Source organism: Antechinus flavipes, chromosome 3 (assembly GCF_016432865.1).
Source record: "Antechinus flavipes isolate AdamAnt ecotype Samford, QLD, Australia chromosome 3, AdamAnt_v2, whole genome shotgun sequence".
NCBI lineage: Eukaryota > Metazoa > Chordata > Mammalia > Dasyuromorphia > Dasyuridae > Antechinus > Antechinus flavipes.
The window spans coordinates 230,965,335-230,991,907 of record NC_067400.1 but is presented as its reverse complement, the minus strand read 5'-3'; the positions used below and the strand labels follow the sequence as shown (position 1 = coordinate 230,991,907).

At 35.2% G+C, this 26,573-nt stretch overlaps 1 pseudogene; it reads left to right on the top strand.

Annotated features, from left to right (window-relative positions):
• The window catches only part of LOC127557127 (NADH dehydrogenase [ubiquinone] 1 beta subcomplex subunit 9-like), a 92,551-nt pseudogene that overhangs the window by 1,264 nt on the left and 64,714 nt on the right, over positions 1-26,573 (top strand).

The following is a 26,573-nucleotide window of genomic DNA, read 5'->3' as shown; positions in this document are numbered from 1 at the left end:
TACGTGCACATACATCTATATATATACATTTTATAAATAGATGTATAATATATAATCCATATTTATGATTTTATGTAAAAATAAACATAATTCACTATCCAAAAAAAGATCAAATTGAAAGCATAAAGAAATTTAATTGTCCCTCAGAAAAACATAATATCCTAAGGAACCACAGATGGAATCACATAGGATTTTGTAGCAAATGTTTCAAAAAGAAAAAGAAGAGTGACTACAATTGACCAAAAGGACAAATGAAAGGGAAGGACAACTATGCCTAAGAATGATTATGCAAATCTCAATTTAATTCTACAGAGGGGGAAATGAACACTTTTCCATTTAATTAATTGAATTAATGATTTTCAAGCATTCTTGTTGAGAGAACCAGCTTTATTAGAATCTTTAAAATAGCACTTATAAAAATGCTAAGATGGGGAAACATGAAACATGTTAAAGAAACTGTGACTTTCCCCAATTGGTAAATGGTCAAAGAATATGAACAATTTTCAGATGATGAAATTAAAGTTCTCTATATTTATAAGAAAAAATTCACTAAATCACTATTGATTAGAAAAATGCAAATAAAACAATTCTGAAGTACCACCTGACAACCTCTCAGATTGGCTAAAATTTCAAGAAAAGATAATGATAAGTGCTGGAGGGGAGATGGTAAAACTGGGACACTAATTCACTATTGGTGGAGTTTTGAAATGATCCAACCTTTGTGGAGAGCAATCTGGAACTATACCCAAAGGGATATAAACTGTGTATGCCCTTTGACCTTGCAGTGCCATTATTGGGTCTATATCCCAAGGAAATCATAAAGGAGGGAAAATGACACACACATGCAAAAAAAATTGTATCAGCTCTTTTTGTGGTAGCAAAGAATTGGAAAACGAATAGATGCCCATCAATTGAGGAATGACAATAAGCTGTGGTATATGGAAGTAATGGGATATTAGTGTTCTATAAAAATGATGAACAAGCTTATTTTAGAAAGGCCTGGGAAGATTAACATGAATTGATGCTGAGTGAAACAAGTAGAACCAGGAATACATTATACACAACAACAGCAAGAATGTGTGATGATCAATTATGAAAATCTTAGTTCTTCTCAGTGGTTTAGTGATCCAAAACAATCCCAATAGAATTTGGATGGAAAATGTCCTCTGCATCCAGAAAAAGAATCATGGAGATTGAACATAAATCAATGTATGTTATGTTCACTTCTTTTTTTCTATCTTTTCTTTTCTCTTTCATGTTTTTTCCCTTTTGTTCTGACATTTCTCTCCCAACATGATTCATAAAGCAATATGTATTAAAATTTTAAAAAATTACAAATAAAAAATAAAACAGTGACTAACTTTATTTGATTTCTGTATATAGAATGTATATGAGAATAATTGGAGATAAACTGGACAGGAAGAACAATAGAACTCCAGAACAGGAAGGGATCTAAATGACCAAAAATTCAACTTGTACATGAATTATTATTCCCTTGCAAGTTTCTCAGACATCTGGTCCTCCAAGTTTTTATATTTTTAATTTTAAAACCCCTTCTTATGTGAAGCTCAGTGTCTTCCGAATTAGTCTATTTTATTATTAGATAGTTCTAACATGTCACATCAGTCTTAGGACTCATTTCGCTAGTGTGTTTTTGAGATTCAATTCTTAATATTTCAGGCCAATTTTTCCTTCATAATTTCTATTTGACAGAAGTCTTCATATTTTTCTCTTTATTAACTTTTAAGTTTTTCCTCTCTTTTTAGTGTAAAGAGTATATTTATTTTTAATACCAAGTGCTTTGTGAATTATGTTGGGAGAGAAAAATCAGAGCAAAAGGGGGAAAAAAAAAACCATTGTAGAGATAATTAAAAAAAAAAAACAAGAAAAAGAAGTGAACATAGCAGGTTTTGATTTAGATTCAATCTCCTTAGATTTTTTTTTCTGGATTCAGATGGCATTTTCTGTAATATCCTATTGAAATTGCTTTGGTTCACTGAGCCACTGAGAAGAACCAAAATTTCTAGCTATACATCTCCAAAAATATATTCTTGGTTCTGCTTGTTTCACTCAGCATCAGATCATGTACGTCATTCCAGGTCTTTCTATAATCAGCTTGTTCAATTTTTTTTTTAAGTATTGTATTTGATACCAGATTTGAACTCAGGTCCTGCTGACTTCAGGGCTGGTACTCTATCTACTACGCCACCTAGCTGCCCCTTGTTAATTATTTTTTATAGAAAAATAATATTCGATTATCTTTATACACCACAACTTGTTCAGCCATTCTGCAGTTGATGTGGATCCACTCTTTTTCCAATTCTTTGCTATCACAAAAAGAGCTGCTACAAACATTTTTTGCATATGTGAGTCATTTTCCTTCCTTTATAATCTCCTTAGGAAATAGAAAAAGTAGTGGCACTGCTGGGTCAAAGGGCAGGCATAGTTTAATAGCCTTTTGGGCATAGTTCCAGATTGCTCTACAGAATGGGTAGATCATTTCACAATTCCACCAACAATACCTTAGTGTATCAGTTTTCCCACATCCCCTCCAACATTTATCATTATCTTTTCCTGTCATCTTAGGCAATATGAGAGGTGTGAGGTGGTACCTCAGAGTTGTTTTAATTTGCATTTCTCTAATTCATAGTGATTTAGAGCATTTTTTTCATATATAAATATAAATGGCTTTAATTTGGCATCAGATAATTGTTCATATCTTTTGACAATTTATCAATTGGGGAATGACCTGTATTCTTATAAATTTGACACCATTCATTATATATTTTAGAAATTATTCCTTTATCATTATTACTGGCTATAAAGATTTTTCCCAGTTTTGTACTTCCCCTTTAATCTTGTTTCTGTTGGTTTTGTTTGTGCAAAACCTTTTTAACTTAATGTAATCAAAGACGTCCATTTTACCTTTCATAATGTTCTCTAGTTCTTTGGTTATAAATTCCTCTCTTCTCCAAAGATCTGATAGATTAATAATCCCTTGATTTCCAAATTTGTTTGTGATATCATCCTTTATGCCCAAATTGTGTATCCATTTTAACCTTTTTTTGGTATGGAGTGTGAGATGTAGGTCTATGACTACTTTCTGACATGTTATTTTCCAATTTCCCCAGTGAGTTCTTATTCCACAAGCTGGAGTTTAGAGATTTATCAAATATAATTATCTATAGGCCTTCATTATTGTGTATGTATATCTAATGTATTCCACTGATTCAACACTATTTCTCAGCCAGTACCAAATGGTTTTGATGACTGCTCATTTATAATATAGTTTTAGGTTTGGTACTGCTGAGTCACCATCCTTTGTATTTTTTTTTTTCATTGATTCCCTTGATATTCTTGACATTTTGTTAATATTTTTTTCTAGTTCTTAAAATAATGATTTGGTGATTTGATTGGGATGGCACTGAACAAGCGGACCAATTTAGACAGAATTCCCATTATTAGTATATTAGCTTAGCCTATTCATGATCATTTGATATTTTTTCCAATTATTTAGATATTATTTTATTTGTGTGAGAAGTGTTTTGTAATTGTGTTCATATAACTCTTGGGCTTGTCTTGGCAGGTAGACCCCCGGGTATTTTATGTTGTCTACAGTAATTTTAAATGAAATTTCACTTTCCACTTCTTGCTGATGAGTTTTGTCTGTAATAATTAGAAATGTGGATGATTTGTGTGGGTTTATTTTATATTCTGCAACTTTGCTAAATCTGTGAATTGTTTCCGATAGGTTTCTAGATGATTTTCTGGGCTTCTCTATGTCATTTTGCCATCCTCAAAGAGTGATAGTTTGATTTCCTCATCACATATTCTAATTCTTTTCATTTATTTTTCTTTTCTTATTGCTAAAGCCAACATTTCTGGTACAATGTTGAATAATAGTGGTGATAATGAGCATCTTTGTTTCAACCCTGTGTTCAGATTCTGTGCATTACAAATAATGCTTGCTATAGGTTTTAGAGAGATACTGCTTATTATTTTAAGGAAAACTGTCTTTATCCCTATGGTCTCTAGTGTTTTTAATAGGAATGGGTACTCTATTTTGTCACAACTTTTTCTGCATCTATTCAGATTATCATATGATTTTTGTTGATTTTGTTTTTGATACAGTCAATTACAATAATAGTACTCCTGATATTGAACAATCCCTGCATGCCTGGTATAAATCCCACTTGGTCAGAGTGTATTATACTGCTAATAATTTTCTGTATTCTCTTTACTAATATGTTATTTAAATTTTTTGCATCAATATTCATTAGGCAGATTGGTCTATAATTTTCTTTCTCTATTTGGCCCTTCCTGGCTTGGGTATCAGTGCCACATTTGTGTCACAGAAAGAATTTGGCAACACTCCTTATTTACCTGTTTTCCCAAATAGTTTACATAGTATTAGAATTAATTCTTCTTTAAGTGTTTGGTAGAATTCACTTGTGAATCCATCTAGCCCTGAAGATTTTTTTCTTATAGTTCATTAATGACTTGTTCAATTACTTTTTCTAAAATGGGACTGATTAGGTATTTGATTTCTTCATCTGTTAACCTGGGCAATTTATATTTTTGTAAATATTCATCCATTTCAATTAGATTGTCAGACTTGCTACTATACCATTGGGATGAATAGTTCCTAATTGTTGCACAGACATGGTACTGATTTACATTATTTATATTATTATATATGTTATACATATAACACACACACACAAATATATATATACACACACACACATACATATATATATTATAACACACACACACACACACACACACACACACAAATAATATACCAATCTCCCTAATGAACATTGATGCAAAAATCTTAAAATATTAGCAAAAAGATTACAGAAAATCATTCCCAGGATAATACAACATGACCAAGTAGGATTTATACCAGGAATGCAGGGCTGATTCAATATTAGGAAAACTATTAACATAATTGACTATATCAAAAACCAAATTATGAAAAAACATATGACCATTGCAATAGATGCAGAAAAAGCATTTGATAAAATCCAATACCCATTCCTATTAAAAACACTAGAAAAAAAAACACTAGAGAGTATAGGAATAAATGGACTTTTCCATAAAATCGTCATCAGCATCTATTTAAAACAATCAGTAAGCATCATATGTAGCAGTGATAAACTGGAACCATTCCCAATAAAATCAGGAGTGAAACAATGTTGCCCACTATCACCTTTACTATTCAATATTGTGTTAGAAATGCTAGCTTCAGCAATAAGAGATGAAAAAGGATTTAGGGAATTAGAATAGGTAATGAGGAAACCAAATTATCACACTTTGCAGATGATATGATAGTATAATTAGAGAACCCCAGAAATTCTCGTAAAAAGCTATTAGAAAACATCTATAAATTTAATAAGGTTGCAGGTTGCAAAATAAATCCACATAAATCATCAGCATTTGTATACATCACTCACTAAATCCAACATTAAGAGATACAAAGAGAAATTCCATTTAAAATAACACTCAATAGTATAAAATATTTGGGAATCTATCTGCCAAGAGAAATTCAGGAACTATATGAGCAAAACTACAAAACACTTTCCACAAAAATAAAGTCAGATCTAAACAATCTTGGATAGGCCGAGCGAATATAATAAAGATGACAATACTGCCTAAACTAATCTATTTATTTAGTGCTATACTAATCAGACTCCCAAGAAACTATTTTAATGATCTAAAAAAAATACACAAATGCCCTGATACATAGTCAATTTTTATATAGATGCCATAGAAAAAAAGGTATTTCTTTCTGTCCGTCAATTTTCTCTCTTGCATACCTCTAATTTTCTGTCTCATTTTTGCTTCTACCTCTTTTATTTGTTTTTTAAATCTTTTATGAGCACTTCCAAGAAGCCTCTTTGGGTTTGAGATCAATTCACACCACTCATTGAAATTTCTTCTGTGGACATTTTGTTCTATCTGATTTGGTATTTTTATCTGACATGCCACCATAGTAGCTTCCTGTGGTCAAGGTTCTTTTTTGTTTTTTTCTTTCCTTTTAGTGTATCTTCTTTTTTTTTTTTTTTTTTTTTTACTTTTTCATAGAGATCTGCTCCTGAAGTAAAGGAACATTGTCCCAAGCTTCTTTGCAGTTCTGAACCCTGACTTTGAGCACAGGGACCCCTTATGTTTGTAGGGGGAAGCTTTGCTTGGTCTGTTCAGGAAATAACCTGGTTTCACAAAGTTTGCCTTCTGAGATCTGACTGGAAGCTGCTCCCCTGATTTGTTCCTCTACTGAGCCAGGATTGAGAGCTTAGTTGCTGATTTGCTGTAATTAAGACCCTTTCACAGGCTTGCTCAGAATTTATTTGAACTGGGATAAATACACTTTTCACCCCAGGGAAATTGACCTTTCTTAAAATTTTTTCAGTTTATCTTGAGGTGGAGAGTGGTTTCATTCTATTGGACTCTCTTCAGAGGCTTGGTTTCATGTGGATTTTGAGGGAAACTGGGAGAGCCCAAGCAGCTTCCTGACTTTATTCTGCCTTCTTGGCTCCATCCCTAGAACCCTCCTTTACAAACTTTTTAGAAAGAAATCTCCTAAAAGTCTCTGTTGTTAATTTGTCCTTGGTTGTTGGGTTTGTTTACTTTTATCCTTAGTCACTGAATGGGTGTAACCTTAGTCAGACTGAGACCTTTTGAAGACCTTAACTTAAAAAGACCAAGGTCTCCCATTTCAATCAGGGCCATCTCCAGTCATCTTAATCTATATCTTGTTACTAGACTCAGATGGTTCTAGCGAGGAAAGTGAGACAGGTGACCTTGCACAGCCCTCCCTCCAAATTCACTTGCATGTCATGTCATCATCCCCCTGATGTCATGGTCCTCTTCAAGAATGAAGGACAAACAATAAGAATAACAATGTATGTCTTTAATATGAAATGTTTGGAAAGCAAATAATTTTAGGTCTGATTTTCTTTCTAGTAATGCTTTGAAAGTTCCTTTATTCATTAGTGGCTAGTGTCAGGTTTGCAAATTGTCACTTTGGTTTGTGTTTTGAACTCCTTTAGTATTTGAACCACATTATTCCATCCCTTTCTATGGCTGAAGTGTGATGAATAGTTTTGCTTTATTTGAATTTCCTTTCCTTTATGTCTGAAGGTCTTTCTGGTGTCTCCTTGCAAAATTCATCACTGGAATTGTTCATTTTAGCCATTATGTATCAGAGCTTGCAGCATCTGTGAATTCTTTCAATAATCATTTTTTCCTGTGTTTGAAAGTTTTAGGCAGTTTTCCTATATTCTATCTTGCATTATGATGAATTTTTTTTTACTTGCCATGCTCTTTTAGGAGCCTCATAATTTGTCTCTAACATCATCTCTTTAAGATTGATTTTTTTATGTAGATGTCATATGTTCTTACAAAATCATTGCTTTTTCTCTTGTCCAGATTATCCTTCACTTCAATTTATTTGCATTTACAATCATTTATTCTCCCTTTCATTTTTTCTTGGTAAGAGTTTTTCTATTCTTCCTATTATTTCTGCTCTGCAAGCCATAAATTTTATCTTCACAATTATAATTTCTTTTTTAAACATTCAAGAACATCCTGCTATAGTTTTCATGCTCCCTTGGGAATATACAGGGTCTTATTAGATGTTGATTATATTTATTTGTCTTAGATTCTTTACTGCATAAATTGTTGCTTATTTATTACACATCATATACATCTGGATTCCTTTAGCTAATTTGGAACTACATTATTCATATAATTTTCATATAATACTAAAGATATTATTCATATCTTCATAGTTGGTTCATCTTCTTAGGCTCAAGGTTTTTAATTAAACTTTCTTTCTCCTAAAACCTTTGGTAATTTCAGTCATCTTCCCTTAGATTGCTGATTTTCTGACTTTTTTCCCTTTCAGTTGTGGTTTCTCTGGGTACTAAAAATACAAAACATCTCTACAACCTCCCACCTTTTACAATTAACATTTCTTCAGCTTCAGTGTCTGCCCTAAGTGACTTTTAGATGGAATAGAATTTGGTCCAATAAGATGCTGGGTTCTTTTCTTCAGGCTTAATGTAATGTCACACTACTACATACATATGTCCCTTCAAGAATTTCTTCAAGAACTGAGAGTTGTGAGGTATATTTTCTTATCTACATTCCCAGGTTTCCAAAAACTTTAATGAATAATGCTTTAACCAATACATGTTAGAAACATGTTAGCAAAAGTAGAAAAGCTATTAATTAGCACTCAAGCTATTAATTAGAACGAAAGTTTTGAATCCAATTTTCACTTCATCTATCAGAGGAAATAAAAGAAATGAGACCTCTCTTCAATTAGCAAGGTACAACTCTGATTACAGTTCTGGAAGAAAAAGTACCAGCACCTTGTCTGTAAAGGCTGGGAAATATACACTGATACTGTAAAAAATAGAACAGAAAAAAAAGATGCCAGGTTCAATGAAAATTATGGCATGTTTTATATTTTGAAGTCTTTGTGGCAGGTCAATTCATATATTATATCACTGAAAATTCACAACAAAGTTCCCTCTCATCAATGTGAGCATAGTATATATAGATCTGACATGTAAATAGTCAACTTACTTCCTCTGCTACATTCACTTTCATTGTATTTATGCATATGTATGTGTATATTAAGTGAATTCTTCACGGGAAATGCACATATTCCCTTCAACAGCATTTACATTTTCAAAAAAGTTTTCCTCATTAAAATTATAGTATATGTCACACAGACAATTCTCATTATTTCCAATCTAACTTTTTATTTTTGGTTTGAAACGAGAATATCAATATGAGGGACTTCCGGCCAAGATGGTGGAGAGGAGGCACAAAGCTGTGTAGCTCCGTGTTTTCTCTCACTATCCATTTCATTACAAGCCTCTGAATTAATGCTTGACTGGAAAAAAAAAACCCACAAATAGTTACCAAGAGAAGCCATCCTTGAGATTTGCCAAGAAAGGTCTGTTTTTACTGGAGGGCTGGGAAGGTTTTAGATCGGGCGCCGGCAGCGGGCAACGGCAGGGAGAGCACGGGAGCAGAGCGGAGAGGGGGTGGGGAGTGATCACAGCCGTCTCTGCGGGGAGAGCTTCGCTCCAGAATTGGATACTTTGCCCTGGCAGCAAGTCAGCAGCCCAGCAGAGAAGCTAAAAACACCGGGGGTGAAGAATACAACCCCAAACAGCTGGAGTCTCTCAGGACCTGGCCACCACCACCACCACCCCCCCCACAGTGACTCAACACGCTCTGGGATCTCAGAGCACAGGCCCAGCACAGTAGGGCTAGTGCCTCACTGCTCCCCCCCCACCCCCCCTGCAGTCTGTAGAGGAAGTTCGGTAACACCACCCAGACCATCCCCCAAATAAAGACTCCAGTTTTTTCTGTTTTTCTTTGCTAGTTTGTCTTTGATTATTAGACATAATGAGCAAGAAACTGAAGAGGACTTTAACCCTTGACAGCTTCTATACAGATAGAGAGCAGAATCTAAATCCTGAGGAGACTAAAAACAGACAGTCTCCAGGTGAATCCTCAAAGGAGGAGATCATCTGTTCCTCAGCACAGATGAATCTCATGGAGGAAATTAAAAAGGCTCTCACAAGAGAGCTAGAAGAAAAATGGGAAAAGGAGAGGGAGGCTTGGCAAAAGGAGAGGGAGGCTTGGCAAAAGAGCCTGGAGAAGTCATCCCACTCAGTTAAAGAGAGACTAGATAAAGAAATAAAATCCTTGAAAAATAGGATTGGTGAACTGGAAACAGAAAATAGCTCTCTCAAAAACAAAGTTGGCAAAATGGAAAAAAATTCCACAGAAAAAAAGAACTCAATGGGACAATTAGAAAAAGATTTTTAAAAAGTGAGTGAAGAAAATACTTCACTGAAAATCCGAATTGAACAATTGGAATTGAATGACTCGAGGAGACAAGAAGAATCAGTCAAGCAAATCCAAAAAAATCAAACAATTGAGAAAAATGTGAAATATCTTCTGGGGAAGACAACAGACCTGGAAAACAGATCCAGGAGAGACAATCTGAGAATCATTGGACTCCCAGAAAAACATGATGAAAAAAAGAGCCTGGACACTATTTTCCAGGAAATTATCAAAGAGAACTGCCCAGAAGTCATAGTAACAGAGGATAAAATAGACATTGAAAGAATTCATCGATCACCCACTGAAAGGGATCCTAAAATCAAAACACCAAGGAATATAGTGGCCAAATGCCAGAACCCTCAGATGAAGGAAAAAAATATTGTAAGCAGCTAGAAAAACCCAATTCAAGTATCAAGGAGCCACAATAAGGATCGCCCAGGATCTGGCAGCATCCACATTAAAAGATCGAAGGGTCTGGAATATGATATTCCGAAAGGCTAGGGAACTTGGTGTGCCACCAAAAATAACTTACCCAGCTAGAATGAACATCTTTTTCCAGGGAAGAAGATGGACATTCAACAAAGTAAGCGAATTTCACCTATTTTTGATGAAAAAGCCAGAACTTAACAAAAAGCTTGATCTACAAATACAGAACTCAAAAGAAATCTAAAAAGGTAAAGATTAATCTTGGGAACTATATTTTGACTATATAGATGTATAAAGAATACATGTATACCTTGTTCTAGAAACTGATGTGGAAAGGACATTGTACCAGAAAAAGGGTAAAGTGGGGGTAGTACATCTCATGAAGAGGCATAGGAAACCTATTATATCTGAGAGAAAGAATGGAGGGGGATGAATATAGTGGATATCTTACTGCCTTCAGAATTGGCTTTAAGTGAAAAATCTTAGACATATTCAATCTATGGTGAAACTTCTCCCACTTCATTGAAAAGTGAGAAGGGAAAAGTGAAAAGGGAAGGAATAAGCTAAGCGGAAGGGAATACAGAAACTGGGAGGGAAAGGGGTAAGATAGGGGGAGGAACTCTAAGGCGGGGGGGAGGGATACTAAAAAGCGAGGGCTGTGAGAAGCAAGTGCTGCTCACAAGCTTAATACTGGGAAGGGGGGTAAAGGGAAAAGAAGGGAGAAAAGCATAAACCGGGGTTAACAAGATGGCAAGTAATACAGAATTGGTCATTCTAACCATAAATGTGAACGGGGTAAACTCCCCCATAAAGAGGAAGCAGTTAGCAGAATGGATTAAAAGCCAGAATCCTACAATATGTTGTTTACAGGAAACACACCTGAAGCGGGGAGATACATGCAGGTCAAAGGTAAAAGGTTGGAGCAAAATCTACTATGCTTCAGGTGAAGTCAAAAAAGCAAGGATAGCCATCCTGATCTCAGATCAAGCTAAAGCAAAAATTGATCTAATTAAAAGAGATGAGGAAGGGCACTATATCTTGCTAAAGGGTAGCATGGATAATGAAGCACTATCTATATTAAACATATATGCACCAAGTGGTGTAGCATCTAAATTCTTAAAAGAGAAATTAAGAGAGCTGCAAGAAGAAATAGACAGTAAAACTATAATAGTGGGGAGATCTTAACCTTGCACTCTCAGAATTAGATAAATCAAACCACAAAATAAATAAGAAAGTCAAAGAGGTAAATAGAATACTAGAAAAGTTAGATATGATAGATCTCTAGAGAAAATGTAATGGAGACAGAAAGGAATACACTTTCTTTTCAGCAGTTCATAGAACCTATACAAAAATTGACCATATATTAGGACATAAAAACCTCAAATTCAAATGCAGTAAGGCAGAAATAGTAAATGCATCCTTTTCAGACCACGATGCAATGAAAATTACATTCAACAAAAAGCCAGGGGGAAGTAGACCAAAAAATAATTGGAAACTAAATAATCTCATACTAAAGAATGATTGGGTGAAACAGCAAATCATAGACATAATTAATAACTTCACCCAAGAAAACGATAATAATGAGACATCATACCAAAATGTATGGGATGCAGCCAAAGCGGTAATAAGGGGAAATTTCATATCTCTAAAGGCCTATTTGTATAAAATAGAGAAAGAGAAGGTCAATGAATTGGGCTTGCAACTAAAAATGCTAGAAAAGGAACAAATTAAAAACCCCCAGTCAAACACTAAACTTGAAATTCTAAAAATAAAAGGAGAGATCAATAAAATTGAAAGTAAAAAAAAAAAAAAACTATTGAATTAATTAATAAAACTAAGAGTTGGTTCTATGAAAAAACCAACAAAATAGACAAACCCTTAGTAAATCTGATTAAAAAAAGGAAAGAGGAAAATCAAATTGTTAGTCTTAAAAATGAAAAGGGAGAACTTGCCACTAACAAAGAGGAAATTAGAGCAATAATTAGGAGCTACTTTGCCCAACTTTATGCCAATAAATTTGACAACTTAAATGAAATAGAAAAATACCTCCAAAAATATAGCTTGCCCAAACTAACAGAGGAAGAAGAAAATATCCTAAACACTCCCATCTCAGAAAAAGAAATAGAACAAACTATCAATTAACTCCCTAAGAAAAAATCCCCAGGACCAGAAGGATTTACATTTGAATTCTACCAAACATTTAAAGAACAATTAAGTCCAATGCTAAATAAACTATTTGAAAAAATAGGGATTGAAGGAGTCCTACCAAACTCCTTTTATGACACAGACATGGTACTGATACCTAAACCAGGTAGGCTGAAAACAGAGAAAGAAAATTATAGATCAATCTCCCTAATGAATATTGATGCTAAAATCTTAAATAAAATATTAGCAAAAAGATTACAGAAAATCATCCCCAGGATAATACACTATGACCAAGTAGGATTTATACCAGGAATGCAGGGCTGGTTCAATATTAGGAAAACTATTAGCATAATTGACTATGTCAATAATCAAACAAAAAAAAAAAACCATATGATCATCTCAATAGATGCAGAAAAAGCATTTGATAAAATCCAACATCCATTCCTAATAAAAACACTTGAGAACATAGGAATAAATGGACTTTTCCTTAAAATAGTCAGGAGCATATATTTAAAACCATCAGTAAGCATCATATGCAATGGGGAAAAACTGGAACCTTTCCCAGTAAGATCTGGAGTGAAGCAAGGTTGCCCACTATCACCATTATTATTTAATATCATATTAGAAACACTAGCCTCGGCAATAAGAGTCGAGAAAGATATTAAAGGAATTAGAGTAGGCAATGAGGAAACCAAACTATCACTCTTTGCAGATGATATGATGGTATACCTAGAGAACCCCAGAGATTCTACTAAAAAGCTATTAGAAATAATTCATAATTTTAGCAATGTAGCTGGCTACAAAATAAATCCCCATAAAACCTCAGCATTTTTATACATCACCAACAAAACCGAACAGCAAGAGATACAAAGAGAAATTCCATTCAGAATAACTGTTGATACCATAAAATATTTGGGAATCTATCTACTAAGGGAAAGTCAGGAATTATATGAGCAAAATTATAAAAAAGTCTCCACACAAATAAAGTCAGACTTAAATAATTGGAAAAATATTAAGTGCTCTTGGATCGGCCAAGCAAACATAATAAAGATGACAATACTCCCTAAACTAATCTATTTATTTAGTGGTATATATTTTAATGATCTAGAAAAAATAACAACAAAATTTATATGGAACAATAAAAAGTCGAGAATCTCAAGGGAATTAATGAAAAAGAAAAAATCAAATGAAGGTGGCCTAGCTGTACCTGATCTAAAATTATATTATAAAGCAGCAGTCACCAAAACCATTTGGTATTGGCTAAGAAATAGATTAGTGGATCAGTGGAAAAGGTTAGGCTCACAAGACAGAATAGTCAACTATAGCAATCTAGTGTTTGACAAACCCAAAGACCCTAACTTCTGGGATAAGAATTCATTATTTGATAAAAACTGCTGGGATAATTGGAAATTAGTATGGCAGAAATTAGGCATGGACCCACACTTAACACCATATACCTAGATAAGATCAAAATGAGTCTATGACCTGGGCATAAAGAACAAGATTATAAATAAATTAGAGGAACATAGGATAGTTTATCTCTCAGACTTGTGGAAGAGAAAGAAATTTGTGACCAAAGATGAACTAGAGACCATTACTGATCACAAAATAGAAAATTTTGATTACATCAAATTAAAAACCTTTATACAAATAAAACTAATGCAAACAAGATTAGAAGGGAAGCAACAAACTGGGAAAACATCTTCACAGTTAAAGGTTCTGATAAAAGCCTCATTTCCAAAATATATAGAGAACTGACTCAAATTTATAAGAAATCAAGCCATTCTCCAATTGATAAATGGTCAAAGGATATGAACAGACAATTTTCAGAGGATGAAATTCAAACTATTACCACTCATATGAAAGAGTGTTCCAAATCATTATTGATCAGAGAAATGCAAATTAAGACAACTCTGAGATACCACTATACACCTGTCAGATTGGCTAAGATGACAGGAAAAAATAATGATGAATGTTGGAGGGGATGCGGGAAAACTGGGACACTGATGCATTGTTGGTGGAGTTGTGAACGAATCCAACCATTCTGGAGAGCAATCTGGAATTATGCCCCAAAAATTATCAAATTGTGCATACCCTTTGATCCAGCAGTGTTTCTATTGGGCTTATATCCCAAAGAAATACTAAAGAAGGGAAAGGGACCTGTATGTGCCAAAATGTTTGTAGCAGCCCTGTTTGTAGTGGCTAGAAACTGGAAAATGAATGGATGCCCATCAATTGGAGAATGGCTGGGTAAATTGTGGTATATGAATGTTATGGAATATTATTGTTCTGTAAGAAATGACCAGCAGGATGAATACAGAGAGGACTGGCGAGACTTACATGAACTGATGCTGAGTGAAATGAGCAGAACCAGGAGATCATTATACACTTCGACAACCATATTGTATGAGGACATATTTTGATGGAAGTGGATTTCTTTGACAAAGAGACCTGAGTTTCAATTGATAAATGACGGACAAAAGCAGCTACACCCAAAGAAAGAACACTGGGAAACGAATGTGAACTATCTGCATTTTTGTTTTTCTTCCCGGGTTATTTATACCTTCTGAATCCAATTCTCCCTATGCAACAAGAGAACTGTTTAGTTCTGCAAACATATATTGTATCTAGGATATACTGCAACATATCCAACATATAAAGGACTGCTTGCCATCTAGGGGAGAGGGTGGAGGGAGGGAGGGAAAAAAAATTGGAACAGAAACGAGTGTCAATATAAAGTAATTATTAAATAAAAATTTAAAAATAAATTAAAAAAAATAAAAAAAAATAAAGCAGGCCCGCAGCCTGCTTCCGATCTAATAACCGTCCCCGCCCTCGCACAAAAACAGACCTTTCTTGATGAGTCTCAAGGATGGTTTCTCTTGGTAACTAATTGTATGTTTTTTTTTTTTTTCAGTCGAGCATTTATTCAGAGGCATGAAATGAACTGGATAGTGAGAGAAAGATGCGGAGGTTACACAGTTTTGTGCCTCCTCTCCTCCATCTTGCCCGGAAGTCCCCGGTGCGTATATATTTAATACTGATATTGCTTCATTGTCTATAGTACCCTTAAGGAAGATATAGTTTCCTTTCTTATCTCTTTTAATTAGATAAATCTTCGCTTTTGCTTGATCTGAGATAAGGATGGCTACCCCTGCTTTTTTGACTTCACCTGAAGCATAATAGATTCTGCTCCAGCCTTTTACCTTTAGTCTGTATGTATCTCCCTGTTTTAAATGTGTTTCCTGTAAACAACAGATTGTAGGGTTCTGACTTTTGATCCAGTCTGCTGTCCATCTCCTCTTTATGGGAGAGTTCATCCCATTCACATTCGTGGTTAAAATAATCAATTCTGCATTTCCTGCCATCCTAATATCCCCTGGTTATACTTTTCTTTTTCTTGCCCTCCTTCTCTTCTTCCCTATTGGTCCCACTAATGTCACGCAGCTCTCCCTCTTTAGTATCCCTTCCTCCTCCCTTTGAATCCCTTCCCCTTTCTTGTACCCTTCCCTTATTACTCTTTTTCCTTCTCCCTTTTCCTCTCCCACTTTTTAATGAAGTGAGAGAAGAATCTCTGTAAAATAAATATGTCAATTGTTTCCTCTTTGAGCCAACTCTGATGAGAGTAGGATTCACACAATGTTCCTCCCCCTCTCTAAGTTCCCTCATATATGATAGGTTTCCTTTGCCTCATTGTCGCATGTAGTTTTCCTCTTTTTATCTCCCTTCTTCCCTTTTTCTGACACTATCCCCTTTCCATTTCTACTTAAAATTATACATATGGTTTTTATGTATATTCACAACAAAAATACAGTTCTCAAGAGTTTCTTTTACCTTTTTCTACTTCTCTTGATTCCTGTTGTTGAAGATCAAATTTTTTGTTTAAGTCTGGTTTTTTCCTTAGAAACAGATGGAATTCCTCTATTTCATTAAATGTCTATCTTTTTCCATGGAAAAAAATACTCAGCTTAGCTGGATAGTTTATTTTTGGCCGCATCCCAAGTTCTTTTGCCTTTCGGAATATCTGATTCCAGGCCCTTCAATCCTTTAATGTGCAGGCAGCCAGATCTTGTGTGACCCTTATTGTGGCATCTCGGTATTTGAACTGTTTTTTCCTGGCTGCTTGTAAAAAAATTTTTTTTTAGTGTGGAAACTCTGAAGTTTGGCCACAATATTCCTTGGAGTCTTTATTTTAGGGTCTTTTTCAGAAGGTGTTCGATGAATTCTTTCAATGCCTATTTTCCCTTCCTGTTCTATTACTTCTGGGCAGTTCTCTTTGATGATTTCCTGTAAAAATAGTACTTAGGCTCTTTTTTTCATCATAATTTTCTGGTAGTCCGATGATCCTCAGGTTATCTCTCCTAGATCTATTTTCCAGGTCTGTTGTTTTTCCAAGTAAATATTTGACATTTTTTTCCAATCTTTCATTTTTTTTTTTTTTTTGGTTTTGCTTAACTGATTCTTGATGTCTCAATGAATCAGTCATCTCTATTTGTTCAGTTCTGATTTTTAGTGAGTTATTTTCTTCATTAGCTTTTTTTTTACTTCTTTTTGTATATGTCCAATTGAGTTGTTTTGCTCTATGGAATTTTTTTCCATTTCACTATTTTTTTTTTTTGTGAGTCATTTTCTTTTTCCAATTCGCAAACTCTGTTTCCCTGCACTTCTTGGGAGTTTTTTACCTTTTCCAATTCACATTTCAGGAAGTTGTTTTCTTTTTCCACTTTATCAAATTTTTCTTTTAGTGAGTTGTGTGTCTTTCCCCATTTCTCTTCTAGCTCTCTTTTAAGGTTTTTAATAGTCTCTTCTAGGAGAGCCTTTTTTATTGGAGACCAACAATCGTCTGGAGACTGTCTGCTATTAGTCTCTTCAGGGTTGAAAAGCTGTTCTCTTTCTGTGTAGAAACTTTCAATCGTTCTTTTGATTTTTTTACTCATTTTGTTAAAGCCTGTAAGTTCTGCCTTCAGAGCCAGGAAGTTAATAGCTTCCTCTGCAGAGCAGTGAAAGGTATATGGACAGGGTAGCTGTCCTGCCGACCAGCTACAAAAAGCAGCAAGATACTGGAGAGCTCTGGGAAAGAGTTCCCCACTGGAAAGTAACTCAGGCCTGCAGGGCCGGGCTGGGAAAGTGCCTTTCAAAGAACCTCAGCTGTGTGAGATAACGACTGCCCTGGGGCTAGACACTTAGCAGTGAGAGTTTCACTGCCCCAAGTCAAACCCTGCCCTGGGGCTATGGGTATTAGCAGCTGAGCAGTGAATGGATTTGCAGGGACTGGAAGTGTCTGCCCGGAAGCGCAGTCAGCTGGGGAGGTTCTATTGCCCCAGGCCAAGCCCCCCACACTGCGGATTAGAGGCTGCCCAGGCTGTGCCCCGCTGCCGTGCAGATTAGTAACTGCCCCCGCAAAAGTCCCAAACTGCCTGATGTGGCCACAGGGCTGCAGTAAAGTCTGCCTGAGTCACTTCCAGGTTTGAGGGGTTACAGCCAGATCTCATTAGGTTCTTTTGTTTTTTTAGAGGACCCTCTGTTTTAGGCTTTAACTTCTCTGCCAGTTTACTGCTTTGTAATCAAGGCAGAGCAGTTAGCCTATAGCAGAGTGGTCCCTATAACTTCTCTAGCCACAGAGATCACTCCCGCCCCTGGTTTGCTCAGGATGCTAGTCTCTCACTGCCTGTGTTAGTCTGTTCCTGGCCCCTCAGGACAAACCTTTCCTGGAGAGCTTCCGGATCGGCTGGTAAGTTGTAGTGCTTCTTATCTTCATGAATTTAAGCAGTGAAGAGTTATTTTTGAGGCTGGAATAAATAGTTGGTTATGAGGGTAATGAGAGGAGCTTAGAGAGTCGTGTGTGCCTGCTCCGCCATCTTGGCTCCACCCCCTGATTATTACTTTCAACTGATACTAAGGCTGCCTCCAGAAAGCCTCCCTGAGAAACCTGCTCTCAACCAGAGAGAACTATTATATTTTAAAAGAAGAAAATCACCACATCCCACAATCCCTCTCTCAGAGAAGGAGCATAAATAGAGCTTCAGTGAGCCAGTCAAAGGAGTTCAGCTGAAAAGACTTGAGAGGGGAGTGTCAAGTCAGTTCTCTCAGAGGCAACTAGATTCACTTCATCTCACACAACTGTGGTGGCTGCACTTCCCCCACTGAGACCAAGCTGGTCTGAAAGGCTCTCCAGAAAGCTGCCCAGCCCAGGCAAGAAGGTGCTGGCTGAAGGCTGAAGAAAGCAGAGGTTAAGCAAGGGACAATCTGCAAGAGCTCTTAGGACCAAGGAGAGAGAGAGGCCTCTAAGAAAAGTAACCAGGCTATTTTGGAAGGAGAAAATAAACATTTGCATTTTATCACCTGGCTGCGTTTTGAGGTGATTATTACTTTCAATTGAAACTAAGGCTGTCTCCAGAAAGTCTCCCCAAGAAATTTGCTTTCTCTCAGAGAGAACCATTATATTATTTTAAAGAAATAGAACACCACACTCCAGCTCATTTTACAGATGAGAAAACTGAAGCAAATGGGGTTAAGTGACTTGCTCAGGGTCATACAATTAGTAAGTGTTTGTGATCATATATTAACTTAGATCTTCCTGATTCTAGGAGAAGCATCTGTGTCACCTTACTGCCTTTTCCCCTCTGAAATTACTTCCCATCTAATCATTTTATACCTTGACTATATGGAGATATTTATTGCTCACCTTTAGTGATTTTTTTTAACCTTGCTTTATATTCCTGAGCATTTAACACATTTAGCACAGAATAATCATTTAGTAAATATCTTCTGATTGACTGATTAATAGCCCTCTCCTCTTAGGTAGTAGTTACAGGAAGAGGAATCTTTGGAAGTAGCATATAACATTCATTTGATGTTGTCTATTTGTCCGTTGGATTTTACATAATTTTCATTTATGTTATTTCTGAAGTAAAAAAATAAGACAATAGTTATTAATTGGGAGAAAACAAAAATATTAAAATTTAAGAAAATGAAGGAATACAGGTTGAAATCATCAGAATAAATTTACAGCTATTGTCTACCAATTTGGAGAAATAATGGTTAAATTCTTTAAATTGTACTTTATGACTACTAAATCAACAATTAAGGTTTCTTTTTATCCATAAAATAATATTTATCTTATTTTTAATTCCATAAACAATTACTAAGTTCCTACAATGTTTATTATACCTGTCTGTAGTATAAAATTTATGGTACTTGACAACACTGTTTGAATGGTAACCAATATTCTTACAAAATTACAAAGTTTGGGGGAGTTTTCATTGTTTATTATACACTGCCTATTTCAATGAAAAGAAATGTTAAAAACACAAAACTGGACACACACACATGCACACACACACACCCCAAATTCTAAATTTTAGGAATAGAAAACACTGTGAGACAGTCTTCTATTTCTTAAAACATTTGTTAGTAGTTTTACCTTCTTAAGAGTCTAAATAAAATGTAGAGATTGGAATTCAATTCAATTTGACAAGTTTCTATCAAATTTCTTTCCAAATATATCAGACATTATTCTAGGATCAGATAGAGATACAAAATGAAATAGTCCTGCTCTTAGTTTACATTCTATTGAGGAAGCAACAACATATACTCATACAAGAGAAATAGAGTTTTCTTAGTTGGGTATGAGGGATCTGTATATAACTGTTAATTAAGAGAACTTTATACAACTCAAAATCACGGAATAGTAATGGAAGTCACAGAATAGCAAAATGTTCACAGTGGTAAAGGTACTGATAATTTAATTATCAGTCCCTGAGTAAGAGTGGGAAATTGGAGATGGAGTAGGGAGAGAAGACAGGAAAGAATAGGTGATGTTATATATTCAGGTCTAATGGTCCATACAGGGTTTCAGGAAATAGTGGGGTCAGGCTGATTATGCACAATTGAAACATTTTGACGAACCTCAGCTCATCATTTCTGAACCACAACTTAATCCAATACTGAGGATATTGAAGAGCAGCAGACAGAGGTCAAAGAACAGCAACTGCCTTTCAGTCTCCTTGTAGCATCATCATCCTTTCACATGAAGAGATCCATTCTACAGGTCTGAGTTAGACTTCCAGCAGCCACTGGCAGGTGGCTCCCGTATCACAACATATGACGCCCAACGTGGGGTACTAAACATGGGGCCCTAGCCATGAGACTCTGGACGTGAGGCCCTACACTAAGTGACACAATCATAAGACATGAGCCTGGAGAGATGGGCTGAACACTTCTACTGTTTTCTCAATAGAATATTATCAATCATTACTGAAGCTACTGACTATTTAACTCAGATTGAACTCAACCCCTCTCTAGCCAAATTTCCAAACGAAGACAAGATTTTGAATGCCATTAGATTTCTCTCCTGTGGGAAATCACCCAGTGCTGATTCTATTACAGATGAGATTCACAAGGTATGTTGGGAATGTCCATTGCGCATACAAAAATTGACTGGAATTTGCTGGATAATATGGCAAAAGGAAGTTATCCTTCAGGAGTGGCAAAGACGTCTCCATTGTCCATCTCTATAAAGTCTATTAATGCATTAGTCATTCAACATAGATAGTGCCCATCCCTTTTATGTGAGCAACTTATTTGAAAACCATTTAAGATGTAGAGATGGAAAGGAGATCTTAAAAAAAAAAAAAAAAAACCTGTCACCTAGGGCTTTAGAAGATACAAATTCTACTAGTCCTTTTTATCTCTCGTATTCCCCTTGAGGGCAAGGTGCTGCATAAGGAACCTACATCCATCTACAAATGTGTTCCAATATATAGTCTACTCATTGCAATATGAATTTCCCTAATACATTTCATAATTAGAAATGTTTCCTAGCTACAAAACAAAATAATCCAGTCAATTAAGATGAGAAAGCCTATGTATTAATACTGCCCAAGACATTAGAATTAGAGGTCATTGAGCTCCAAGATCACAAATAACAGAATACTTTTGAATGTATCAGAGTGATCTCCTATCTACTTAAATCCTCTCCTAATTCTGTCAAGTGCTGGGATTACCTGAAAACCACAATTTTTCATTCAATAGAGCAGAGGATTGATTGATGCCAAATTCCACTGCTCTCAGGCTTCCAGCAGATGTGGCTGGCTACTCCATATGGGTATCTATCTTTTTTCCCTTCTGTTAATTTCCCAAAGCATTTAGAGTTTTTAAATATTTTCAGACTGCTAAGTTGCACCTCTTTTCTTCGAAAATACTCCCAGTAGTTCTAGGAAGAAAAGTAATTATAAGATAAAACTTTAAAACAAGCCCTTGTTCATTTTGTTTTATTTTTTCCCTGAGTATTTAATTTTTCTTTGTTTCAATCTGCTCTTTTACAAGAGGCACTTGTGATCTATTTTGGGATTTTTCCAAATTGTGGAAATAAACTCAAATCAGAGGTGTCTGCACAGCTCATAGACTATACAGAAGACAGAGCTGCTTGAGTGAAATCCCTGTCCTATCCCCCCACCCCCAGCCCCCCCAGTGCCAGATGGCAGCTGCTTTCACTGGGAGAATGGATCAAAACCACCAAGCACATATTTAAGTATCCAAAATACCCCCTTTACTATACATTCTAGAGGGGAGCTGACAGCTCTACTGCAAAATTCTTGGCATTTCTACAACATGCTCAATGATGCATTCTGAGCCCTGGCCTTGGGCAAATGACTGTAGGCTCATAGCTAAAGTTTAAAGGCAAATATTCAAAATTCAATCCCTGAACACAAAAGAGGGAAGGAGATAAAACCCAATCTGTGCTGTTAGTTCAGTGAACAACTTGAAGTGTTACTAAAATCTTCCAAATTTGTTGTTATTGTTGTTTTTTCCTTTTTCCAGAACAATAGAATTCTTTCCAAGTTATGGAATGCCTAGTGAACTTCCAGTCATTAACAATAAGTTATGCTATACAATAAGTGTATTTGTCATTCACACAGATAGAGATATGTAGATATAATATATGTATATATAAAAAGATTAATGATAGTTATAAGATACATATGTATATACAAGATATATATATATGTATGTATGTATATATATATATATATATATATATATATATATCCTAAGTATACATAATTATTTCCATGTTGTATGCATCATTGTTTAAAAATATATACTGTGCATATATTTATTATACATATATATGTATATCTTATGTGTACATAGTTACTTGCATGTTTATTTATATATGGGTGTATCCTTTGTTGTTTGAGTGTGCATGTATAAGTGTGTATATATGTGTGTATATATATTTATATGTATATGTTATACTATGTCCATAGTTGTTTGCATGCTGTCTACTCCATTAGCAAATGAATTCTTTGAATCCAAGGATTGTGTTTTTGGCTTTCTTTGAATCCCCAGTATGTAGAATACAGTCTGGGAAGTAATAGGTATTGATTAAGTTCTTGTTGACTGATGATATAATTATAATAATAATAATAATAATAATAATAATGTGGTTAAATTTGTAGCGCACTAGAATGTCTTTAGAATTAAAACTATGGATGACACAAAGAAAAATGGAGAGATTAAACTGAAGAGTATCACCAGTGATTTGTGTACAGATGGTTTAATAAAAACATCATGAAAGAAATTATAAAGTTTGTGTATATGTGTATGTATATATATACATATATACACACACACACACACATATGCATGCATATATATACTTGCACATGCATATGTATAGTGCATATATGTTTATATGTCTGTGTGTATGTATATGGTATAAATGGGAATTAACTATGAGTGAGTGTAGAGAGAATCAGGAAAAATGTCTTGTAGGATTAGAGCTGTGTTTTGAAGGATGAGAAGAGATAGAGGTGAAGAGGAAAAGCATACCTGGAATGAAGAGCAGCCAGTAAAAAGACACAGAGTGAGGAGATATGGGATCATGTCTAAGAAACAGCAAGTTACAATTTTAAAGATTTTTTTTTAAAGAAGCAACTTAACATCACTGAAATCAACATTTAAGTGGAATGATCAACTATGAAAGACTTGGTTCTTCTCAGGGATTCAGTGATCCAAAGCAATCCTAATAGACTTTGGACAGAAAATGCCATCTGCATCCAGAAAAAAAGAGCTATGGAGATTGTATGTAAATCAACATATGCTATGTTCACTTTTTTCTGTTTTATTTTTTCTTCTCCCATGATTTTTCCCTTTTGCTCTGATTTTTCTCTTCTAATATGATTCACAAAGAATTGTGTATTAAAAATAAATAAACTTTTTTTAAATGAAATTGACATTTAATTTCTCAAATATAATTTGGCCCACTCTTTTCCTCATTCAACTCTGGGCCTACCTCATGTTCATCTACAATGCCTGTCCAAGATATCCAAAATACTGCACTGCCTATCCAATTGAACAAGAGATATGAGCAGGGATATGCATGTAAATGTTTAACAACCAGTTCAACCAGTTCTTTGGGAAAGAAAATAGACATATAACAATCTATTTCATTGAATATTTTTTTCTTCTGAAAAATTATGCTCAACTTTGCTAGATAGTTGATTCTTGGTTGTAGTCCAAACTCTATTTGTATTATTTTCTCATTCATCTGATAATTCTGTTCATTTTGGGATCTCTTTCAGAAGGTGATCCATTGATTCTTTAATGACTATTTTTTCCCTCTAGTTCTAGGGTATTAGAGCAGTTTTTCTTGACAGTTTCTTAAAAGATATTGTCCAGGCTCTTCTTTTGATCTGGTAATCCAATAATTCTTAAATTCTCTCTCCTGGATTTGTAATGTTCTGTTTCGGTTTTCTGGTGGTCTCTGGGAGTCTTGGGAGCAGCCTTTGTTTCAGTTCAGTAATCACCACATGAGCAATCAGGGGTTAATGTCCAAATCCTTTATTTCTCCTTGCCTGGAGCTTGGGCCAGGTTTCTTGAAGTCCTTCTGAATATGTATTGATTTCTGTGGGAGAGGCTGGAGGACCACCACCACAGTCTCTGTCTTCCCTGGTTATGATTCTGGCTGAGTTTGTTCCAGCTTATATGCTCTCTTATCATAGGTGTGAATCTTGTAGAATTATATTAAGTACTAAGTACATATACTGAACTACCATTGTCTTTATCAATTCCACTTAGTACCTTGTTTCAAGTTCTAGCCCATAACATGGATCTATTTTCCAAGTTATTTGTTTTTCCAGTGAGATATTTTATGCCTAGCTGTACCAGATCTAAAATTATATTATAAAGCAGCAGTTACTAAAACCATCTGGTATTGGCTAAGAAATAGACTAGTTGATCAATGGAATAGGTTAGATTCAAAGGACAAAACAACCAATAACTTTAAAAATATAGTGTTTGACAAACCCAAAGACCCCAGTTTCTGGGATAAGAATGCACTATTTGACAAAAATTGCTGGGAAAATTGGAAATTAGTATGGCAGAAACTAGGCATTGACCCACACTTAACACCATACACCAAGATAAGGTCAAAATGGGTTCATGACCTAGGCATAAAGAATGAGATTATAAATAAATTGGAAGAGCATAGGATAGTTTACCTCTCAGACCTGTGGAAGAGGAAGGAATTTATGACCAAAGAAGAACTAGAGATCATGATTGATCACAAAATAGAAAAATTTGATTATATCAAATTGAAACATTTTTGTACAAACAAAACTAATGCAGGCAAGATTAGAAGGGAAACAATAAACTGGGAAAACATTTTTACAGTTAAAGGTTCTGATAAAGGCCTCATTTCCAAAATATATAGAGAATTGACTCTACTTTATAAGAAATCCAACCATTCTCCAATTGATAAATGGTCAAAGGATATGAACAGACAATTCTCAGATGAAGAAATTGAAACTATTTATAAACATATGAAAATATGCTCCAAATCATTATTAATCAAGAAATGCAAATTAAGACAACTCTGAGATAGCATTACACACCTGTCAGATTGGCTAGAGTGACAGGGAAAGATAATGTGGAATGTTGGAGGGGATGTGGGAAAACAGGGACATTGATACATTGTTGGTGGAATTGTGAACACATCCAGCCATTCTGGAGAGCAATTTGGAACTATGCTCAAAAAGTTATCAAACTGTGCATACCCTTTGATCCACCAGTGTTTCTACTGGGCTTATATCCCAAAGAGATACTAAAGAAGGGAAAGGGACCTGTATGTGCCAAAATGTTTGTGGCAGCCCTGTTTGTAGTGGCTAGAAGCTGGAAAATGAATGGATGCCCATCAATTGGAGAATGGTTGAGTAAATTGTGGTATATGAACGTTATGGAATATTATTGTTCTGTAAGGAATGACTAGCAGGATGAATACAGAGAGGACTGGCAAGACTTACATGCACTGATGCTAAGTGAAATGAGCAGAACCAGGAGATCATTATATACCTCAACAATGATACTGTTTGAGGATGTATTCTGATGGAAGTGGATCTCTTTGATAAAGAGAGCTAATTCCGTTTCAATAGATCAAAGATGGACAGAAGAGCTACACCCAAAGAAAAAACACTGGGAAATGAATATAAACTGCTTGCATTTTTGTTTTTCTTCCTGGGTTATTTATACCTTCTGAATTCAATTCTCCTTGTGCAACAAGAAAACTGTTCGGTTCTGCTCGGTTCTGCACACATATATTGTATCTAGGATATACTGTAACCTATTCAACATGTAAAGGACTGCTTGCCATCTGGGGGAGGGGATGGAGGGAGGGAGGGGAAAAATCGGAACAGAAGTGAATGCAAGGGATAATGCTGTAAAAAATTACCCTGGTATGGGTTTTATCAATAAAAAATTATTAAAAAAAAAAAAAAAGAATTGGGACTGTTCAACTGATGTGGACACTAAATATAGCTGCAGGGCTGGAGAGACTTACTGGCAGGCAACTAGAGCCAGAGAAGGAATATAGTATTAAATCTAGAAATGCCCAATGATAGTGCTACCTGCTCCTTTGTATCTAAAGAGATCAGGATTTGATATCATAAAAGAGCTTGATCAAAATGAAAGCCAAAATAGCCAATCAGATATCAATGTGAAGGGAGCCAAGTTCTAGTTCAGAACAAAAACTAAGTCAGGAAATTGTTGAACATGCCCTATATTCTTCATGTTTTTCCTGCTTTTCAAAGGTTGTAATTCCAGGAGAGAGTGTCCAGAAATGCATT